Below are 8,137 nucleotides of genomic sequence, written 5' to 3'. Positions count from 1 at the left end.
AACAATGCTCTGATACCATGTGAAAAATCAAACTATTGCAGTCACTAATTATTAATTTCCTATCATAAATGATTATTAAACTGCTAAAAATAAATTTCCAGCTAATATTGTAAAATAACACAACTGCAATTTCACTTATAATACGAAAAGAAATGCGCAACACAATGAACACAATATTTTTGGACAAATTGTCCCTCGAAAAACCCCTAAGGGAAAACCAGTTCTACAGATGAGGAATTATATTAAACTTTAGCAAATCAAGAGATACAAAATTCCTTGCCTCTCACTGGTAGAACTCCGAAAACCTCCTAATTTCTCCCGCTGATATTCCCTACTGCTATCTCCACGCAAACACTACACCCTTGCTAACACTGCAAGACTGTTTGCTAACACTGCAAATGTTTCTCCAAAACTTCTTATACAAATGACCCAATGACCCATTTTTATACTACTCCTGTTGGTAAACCAACGACCGAGATTAAATCAAACCAATGACTGAGATTAAGACAACTCGACAACCAATAATAGAATTGGTTGCAAGGTGTCGAAAAGGGAATCTCTAAAATTAGTAAATAATAACCATTTACTAATTCTTGGCAAGTGGACAAACAGCTGTCCAAACCACCCACAAATACAACTGCTATTCATAGATAAGGACGAATAGCTGTCCAAGCTACCCATAAATTTTACTGCTATTTTCGGGTCAGAAATAACAGCTGTCCAACTAACAATAATTAACACAGGAGCCCTTGTTATTAAATTATCACCAGTTATGCTTCGAGTTTTTTGAAACGATTTAACAAGTACTTGCTTGATCTTACTAAGTGGTTGAATCAGTCAAGCATGCTATTTGATTATAGGCACACTCAAATTTTTCAAACAACACGATTTAGTTTCACCTCTTCATCCAATTTTTTTGTTGAAGCGTTACATTTGTAACATGTATCCCAAGTAGAGAAATCATTTTTCTTTGTGTAAGATTCCATGAACTTGAGTTTGTTGAAGCTGCACATTTCCAACATGTATCCCAAGGAAGGAAAGAGATTGTTTTTCGAACGTCTTGTCTTTATAAGAACACACATTGTAGAGTTATATTATTCATCATCCGGTATTAGAATTTCTTCCTTGGCGGGCTAGAGTGGAAATGAATAAATCAAAGCTCTTTCGATGGCAGCAGAAGAACAAAAAGACCTTCGAAAATATAGAGTCACTTGGGTAAGGATTTTAATCGTTACAAGTATGGCTTCTTGGGCTGGAAAATTGGTACAAAAAATTGAAGGAATAAAAGAAATCGGTGAAACTTGGTGTAGGTTGATCCTTTGAACTCAATTTAAACTCTAGCGAGTGCATTCAGGAGGGAATCCCTGTGGAAACCTCTTGTTGTCTGTGCAGTAATTATAAATCATGTAATTCTTCGTCACCCATTCAAGTTTCTGTTGCTCGCTCGACTCCAACGCCTTTGCAGCGTACCATGAATTCACAGAGCAATCAGAGGAGGCAGAGCATGTCTCCGCTTTGAAATTTGCATAAGACGCCACAAATGGGGATTTTCTCCAGTCGATCTTCACTGCACCGCCCTGAGTTGCCCACTCGTTGGCGTTCCAGAGGCTCGAATATATTCTCATCACCTGATTCTTCGGATACGCAACGCCCAAATCATCGTTGTTCTTGAACACTCTCACCGAAGTCCCATCCACAGAAAACCTACACGGTATCAGAAATACTCATTATTATCTACAATATTAAGGATGTTAAATGTGGGAGGGCCAGGCCAAAGAGGGCATCTAATATTAACTTACATGATCTGTTTTGGATTCCAGAGGAGGGAATAGGTGTGGAAGTCTGCGGTAGGGTTGAACCAGAGGTAGAATTGCTCCTCTCAATTTCCTTTGCCCTGAGAGAAGACATTGGTGTGCAAACACATTGGTGTGCATAATATACGGATCTCCGTGAAGGAAAATGAGAGCACCCCAGAAATTCATCTGAGATCAGTATGCACATCTTGTATACAATAGTTCTTTGTAAAACTTCTAATCAGTAAATACAAGTGCATACTACTATGTCATAAAAGTGGAAACAAACATAGTTGATTTCCCACAATCAAAACTTTAAAGAAAATTCATTGCAATTTACCGATCTAAACAAAATTCAGTAGCATTACGGCATACAGATTATTATTCTACAGTCATAAAACTAAAAGAATGAGATAGAATAGATAACATAGATATACGTGGGGAAAAACTTTCCAGGTAAAAACCCCACCCTCCAAAGCATCAAGCTAATGTATTATTCAGTAACAAGTTACAATACATTTTCAGCCTTCACATGGAGATTTACATCTTGCTCCATTCTAGAGAAAATTTAGTAGCATAACCCTATGCAAATATCTTCTCATCTCTCTCTTTATTCTCTACAACAATGCTTTGTACTTATAGAGTTTTCATACAAGAGGAAACAGTTTCTAAAGTGTCTACATTCAATGCATTTACAAATTATTTTAGAAACTTTCTTATGCACAACCCTTGCATAAAACAAAACATAAGAGAATAAATCACCAAAAAACAGAAGCTTTCTATTTTTCTACTCCAAGTCTTTTTTTGTGGAAGAATCCAACTTCATTTAGCAACTTTCTATGAAAACACAAATAAAGCAATAAAACATGGTAAGGCTAAGTCACCTTATCCCAACACTCCGTACAGGTTTCCCAAGAATTCAAAGTCTATCTCATCGTGCATATCACCTTGTGAGGGGAGCTACGATAGCAAATGAAAGTTTTATTAGGCCATGCTCAAATTCCCACAACAATACAAATACTAACCACTCTGAATATGAGGAATATAGAATGAGTTGGAGGGAGAGAGACTTACATAGTATGTGTTCACAGTGCTGGTAGAGTTGCCAAAAACAAGCTTAATTTGCATATCAATTTTGCCAAAGAGATATTCATTATTGGATTGGAACCCTAAACCTATTTCCATACAGCAGAGGCAAAGGAGATAAGCACTAGTTTGACAAGTGTAAAGAACACACACATATAGATATAAAAGGCAAGCAAATGAGATAAATAAAAGTATACCAAAGGACTGATCGAGAGTGAGCTGCAAGTGTTGGTCATTGTCAAGTACCTTAGCACGCTCATTTCCCCATGTGATTTTGAAGTTGATATAGAAATCAATAGAAACAAGGTGGGAGGAGGAGAGAAGAAGGGTTAGCAGGAGGAAACATGTAATTAACACATCTATTGGAAACTTGCAGAGACAAGAGTAGCAGTTGTAATAGTGTGATTCAAGTGCCAAATGGTGATGGTTGATGAAGAGAGTGAATGGTGTGTGTGTGTGTGTGTGTGTGTGTGTGTGTGTGCGTGTGTGTGTGTGTGTGTGTGTGTGTGTGTGTGTATGTAGGTAGTAGAGTGAGCTTCCTTAGGTAGGGAATGGAAAGTGGCTAGAAATGTCACACTTAACACAGAGTTGTTGAAGTACTGGATCAATTGGAGCATGCTTTGTATTTAGAATCTAGATATTAAAGAGTGGATGGGTTTTGTTGGATGCAGAGTTATAGCCAATAGAGGAGGGAGAGTGTTTCTTGTCATATGGTAGTCTTAGCTGTGTTTATTTTAAAACAATTGTTGTCAAAATAGTTGTCTTGGATGTTGACTGGCAAACACAATCAGATGAAGCTTGCAGGTAACCCAAAATGTTTATTACATCATATTTCAAAACAATGGGTCAAGTTCCTGCATGGGATTTCCATGTTGTCATCTTATCCATACTTATCGAATCCAAATTTTACAGGATCAACTCAAAGTGGGGAAAAACAGGCAACAAACTGTAAAGTTCTAATGCAACCCAATGTCATTAACACACCCTCTCGTCTTGGGATGAGCATGACACCACTACATGGTACTAATCACAATGCCATGCTTTAGCATGTAATTAGTCCTACAGTGCAACATATTTGCACCCGTATGCCCTATGCTCCATCCCATTCCCATGATGTGCTCATGTCCCATCCCTTCTCTCTAAGATAATGTTTGTATGTACGCTTGTCACTTTCATAGTTATGAAGGCACATTTTTAATGCCGTAAGATATGCATGTCACTTAAGTATTTTTTTAAGAATCTCAAATTTCATGTTACGGTTCAAACTTAGCACTGGCTAAATAGTCGAATATTTGCACCAGCAAGCCAGTGTTTGTTGCCATGGATAGGCATGTGCATCCATGTCCCCCATTTGCATCATCCTGTCACGAGTCACATCTATCCGTATTAACCGCAGAAACAAGGTGATTTCATATCCGTCCTAAGTGCAGAAACAAGCTAGCTAGGTCAATCGAATTTATGAGTTTTTGTGTTGGAAACTATGACATTTGCAATTAACATTTATTATACGAGTATGCAGCACATAAGAGCAAAATTGGGGGTATACAAGCATGTAAGAGCAGAATTGGTGGTAAAACTGCTAACTCCGATATATTAGATTCATCGTCTCTGATGGGCAAAACAAAAAAAAAAACCCTTCTATCTAGAAACTTCAACCAGTAAACAAACATGGAGATGTCTATCTATTTTCTAATTAGCTAATTTTGTCTACTGAATGAATGTCTATCTAGTAGAGTAAATCGCCTCTTTCTTTTTTGCATCTCTGTGTTTTCTAATTTGTAAGCTACTCAATGCAGAGAACCAACTAAGCTGGACCCTTTCAATCTTCTATTGTTGGTTGCCTGCACAAGTAACAGCAACAAGATGCTCATGGCATAACTTTGAAACAAAAATCTATACAATTTCATTTTCATTGTTGGTGAGCTTGGCCTCATATGGACTTTGCTGACTATTATTCCAGACTTTTCGGTTAGCATGACTGGACTTTGCACTTAGTATGAGCATTGAGTGTACTGTGACAAAACCCACCTTTGCAGGTATAGCCAAGCATAGCCAAGCTCTTCAAGCTCTTGTTTGTGCTAATAAAATATGCTTTGTTGATATTTTCTACATTTTTTGGGGAATGGATAGAAAAATATTTGATAGTATGGTAAGAATAATTGTTATTCTCTTTCACCAGAAAGTGAAATGCATTATTTTCTTTTCTTGAGAGTAGGATACTTCAATATTTTTATTTAAGTTATTTCAGAACGTTATTGGTTATTGTGATTATTTAGTGATTTTTATTAATATATTTTATAATTAAAAAAATTATTATGACCTAATTTTTATGTCATTAGTTTTTTAGTCAAATTGATTTTCAAAGTGGAGATGTGCTAATTTTTGAAGTGGAGAAGTGTTGTTAATGCAATTGATTTGCAAGTATGGTCAATATTTTTTAAATGTATTTATCATGTATTTTGATTCTTATTATATATTTAATAATTTTGTCATATATATTGTTTCTTTTATGTAAATTTGAATATATCATATATTTGTTCTTTTAATATATTATTCATTTATAATAAATAATTTATAAATAAAATTTGAAACTTTAATGTAGTCACAATTTATATCTTTCCATAATTTTTATTTAAATATTTTGAATTTTGAAATAAAATAAGATAATAATAAAATTCAATACATTTTCATTATCTTAAAACAATTTTCAAAATCTAATGTAAAAATTGATATTGTATTTGTTGATCTATTCCTCATTATTGAGCAAAAATTAAAACTAATTCTAGTCAATTTTTATTTTTAATTATATTAAAATCTTAATAGCATTTAAATATTAATTTACAAAAATATATAATAATTAACAAAAAATTAATTAAATTTTTTTTTAAAATTTGTTAAAATTGAAATAATGAAAAGTAAGTATTGTCGTAGAACTGAAAAAGAAGAATATAAGTGGTTAGTTAAAAAACTTCTTTAACTATTAAACTTAATAGTATAGAAACTTGTTTTTAGATAATTGTAGCCATTTTTATTTTGCAAGGAAGCGAGGTAGTATCCTTAAGGACCTAATTTTTAAGTCCTTTGCAAGTGAATTTCTCTTGGATATGGGTGACTAGTTATAGCATGTTTATTAAATTTTAGAAAAATAAACTATTAATTTGATTTAATTGGATGCTTTAAAAGGATTAATATACAGGAATATACAAAAGGTTTGAATATAATTAAATCAATATTTCATAAATTAATAATATTGTGATAGTAAAAACCACATCTTATTGTAGTTTATCATTTAATACAAGTCAAATTTTAATACACTTACATACTTATAGTTATATATGAGATAATTTATGCACTCAATCACTATTGGAGAAAATTTGTTGAAGTTATTAATTTAAGTGGTAGTAGGGGCTATATATGTTTGAAATAAATTTAAGTCCTAAATTTCAATTTCATGTTTATTTTAATGATCAATGTTGTTATTTTTGACTTGCATATTTATATTTCTAGTTTGGGTAGAACTAAGAGATAATTAAGCTTAGCTTCTTACAAGATTACATACAAGAAAATGTTAACATAAATTAAACCACTAATCAATTTTATTTTCTACTATGTGTAAGCATCTTGAAGCCATTTGCAAGTCAAACGTAGTCAAACAAAATTGTTTCTTCATATTGGACACCATAATTCAACTAAGTAGGTTTTTTCTTAAATCTTTAAACAGTATTTAGTTGAATATTGATATTAATATTACCAAAAATATTATAATTTAATATTTAGATATTAATATTCAGTATACTTTACAAAGGTGTTAGCTTGAAAAATGTCAAAACTAATGAAGGGTATACATTTATTGGGTCCATGATAGGAGTCACTCCAACTTAAATAATTATTAAATAGGTTCTTTATTTTTTATTTTTTTATCATGTTAAATTACAGCCTCCCTACTTGAAGGAAAATGGTGACTTTTTCCTTTCAACTATAGATTTTTAATTGTGTCTCTTCTTTTTATTCCACAAATATACAATGACAATTATTCTTCTATCTACAAGCTAGGTTGACATCATTATAAACATTTATATCTTAGATTTACACCACCAACTCATAGTACTCAGTCACATAACATCTTTAGACACAAACATGTCTTAGGTTATAGATTCACTTATCATCACACCATCTTCATATGCATCCATTATACATCAAGTCTTAGGTTTCACTTAAATCTAGATAGGTCTACATTTCCTATAGATTCATACCTACCTTGATCAAATCTTCAAAAACATTGATATTCTACATTCATATTGTTGCCATCCTTTGTTTTTCCATTTCATCATAAATATTTATCTCTTATATTGAGGATACTATCATAGTATCCAAATTGTGATAAAACATCTTCATAGACATCCATTTCTTAGGTTGGATAGTTACATACACCATCATAACATCCGCATATATATCCATCATTAGATATAGACTATCTTCATAAACATATATTTTAAATTAAGTCTTCATTAACTTAACTCAAGATATAGGTTTGATCACCATCCATTTTGTTATCATTTTTTGATCTTGTCATTTTTTCATAAGTGTTGATAGGTTTGGAAAACCATTGTAGTATATGTCATTCTATTTTACAGATCATATTGGCTTTAGAATTTTCTATATTCCATGAAGAACTAAACATGTAGTTAATTTTTTGAAGTATGTCTAACATATCTATTAATTTCACTGAGTGGACCCATACCTAGAATGATTTTTTTTTTTATATGATATGCTTGACAATGGTGTTTATATGATTTTGATAAATTTAAAAATATATTTTTGTGGATATCAATATATAGATATAATGACATTTCTATAAAACTTTTTATGTATTTAAATAACACATCTAGGCCATCTAACAATATTCATATTATTCATGATGGGTAGAAAGAATAAATGGGAATCACTTATCAAGCTAGATGTACAAGACATCCCTAATCAAGGAAATCATTTTTCAAGTTATGAACTTGAATGGACACCTATTAGCAATGATAATAACCAACAAATAGAATTGTGTATTGCTATCCCTCTTGAAAGACTCCCTCACTTTGTGAAAGGTGAAGGTTTGTTAAATGACATAGAAACAATGTTTATAAGAAAAAAAAACACTTGGAGCATATAATGGAAGAACCTTTTGACCATGCCACAAAGATGTATTCAAGGTTTGTCTAATTTTTATAAATTAATTATGCCACCTTTTTTTTTAATAATACCAATTA

At 32.2% G+C, this 8,137-nt stretch overlaps 1 pseudogene; it reads right to left on the bottom strand.

Annotated features, from left to right (window-relative positions):
- Positions 1–1,240: 1,240 nt before the first annotated feature.
- LOC149561095 (xyloglucan endotransglucosylase protein 1-like) lies at positions 1,241–2,921 on the bottom strand (annotated as a pseudogene).
- Between the last annotated feature and the right edge of the window lie 5,216 nt (positions 2,922–8,137).

This window comes from Cupressus sempervirens, chromosome 4, assembly GCF_028749045.1.
Source record: "Cupressus sempervirens isolate cs-2001-9-10 chromosome 4, ASM2874904v1, whole genome shotgun sequence".
In the NCBI taxonomy this organism is placed as follows: Eukaryota; Viridiplantae; Streptophyta; class Pinopsida; order Cupressales; family Cupressaceae; genus Cupressus; species Cupressus sempervirens.
The sequence above is the reverse complement of the archived record's forward strand: the minus strand, read 5'-3'. Positions and strand labels throughout refer to the sequence as shown.